Here is a 1,438-nt window from a genome sequence, read left to right on the forward strand (position 1 = left end):
CATAAAACTTTAAATCTCTTTTTGTGTTTTCTAAATTGTTTGATGGTTGAAGCAAAAATTATAACAGTACCTTTACCTGGTTGTCAATTATTTAAGATAATTTTATGATAAGTAGTGGAATGCAAAAAGCACATAAAGGGAGATAAAGTTTCTAAACTCACCTGAACTGGTAAAATGATGATACTAGTAGACCATGGTAAGTTATATATAAATACATAATATAACACTAGAGCAGCTACTAAAAAGTTGTAGGAAGAGACATTATTAAAACCCACTTTTGAAATTTTAATTTATTGGGGTAACATCCTAATATATAAAATCCCAAGGCCTATAATGACTGAAGGCTTGACTGACCGAAAGTCAGTCCTGCATTACTGTGGTGACCCAGCACTGACTGCCTTTGCTGCAGGTGGCAACCAAGCACTGGCTGCTGAAGGGGCTGAGGATCAGGCCCAGAGAGAGACCTGGAGAAAAAAGCAGGGCCTGATCTGCAGCCTCCATGGCAGCTGTTGATCAGCCCATGCCTCTCTCTTTCTCTCCGGGCCTTGCCAGCAGCTATGCCTCTCTTTCTCTCTGGGCCTCTGCTGGGGCTGCTGATCAGTCCCGCCTCTCTGATCAGCCCCGGAGAGAGACCCGGAGACACTGACTGGCATAGAAACCAACCACTCAGAATCCAATCTGGGTGAACTGTGAGGAGCCAATGGCTGTCTAGGAGGCAAAGCTTTTGACGCTGACTGGCATAGAAACTGACCAATCAGAACCTAATCTGGGTGAATGTGAAGGCAGAACCTAAGGTGTGGGCTGAGGAGGGATTTTAAGGACAACAGCTGTTTGATGTAAGGTGTAAGAAAGCAGTTCAATTTTTTAATGACCATTTTGGCAGTATAGTGCATATGGCTGGCTATCAATCCAGATATAGGGATTATGTATTTTTGTCTGCCAAGAGCATCTCCTCCTGATGAAAATGGCTCCCCCCCATGTAAGCAATCCTATCCTATATAATCTATATATACACTAATGAAAGGGTAATATGCTAATTAGACCAGGTCAACCGGCCATCTTCTGAATGTCCAACTTACTTTCGGACAAAGCCATGGTGGTGGGGGGTGAGGCAGAGAGGACAGTTGGGGCAAGAACAGGCCAGCAGGGGAGGGCAATTGGGGACAAGATCAGGCCGGTAGGGGAGGGCAGTTAGGGGTGATCAGGCAGGCAGGCAGGTGTAAGAGATGTTTGATGGTTGAAGCAAAAATTATAACAGTACTTTTACCTGGTTGTCAATTATTTAAGATAATTTTATGATAGACCATGGTAAGTTATATATAAATACACAATGTAACCCCAGGAAGAGCTATCAGTCCCAGTTAGGAGCCATAAACTGGCAGTCAGACATCCCCTAAGACGTCCCTGATTGGAGAGGGTGCAAGCTGGGCTGAGGAAC

The sequence above is a fragment of the Pipistrellus hanaki genome (assembly GCF_964339955.1).
Source record: "Pipistrellus hanaki genome assembly, chromosome: X".
Lineage (NCBI taxonomy): Eukaryota > Metazoa > Chordata > Mammalia > Chiroptera > Vespertilionidae > Pipistrellus > Pipistrellus hanaki.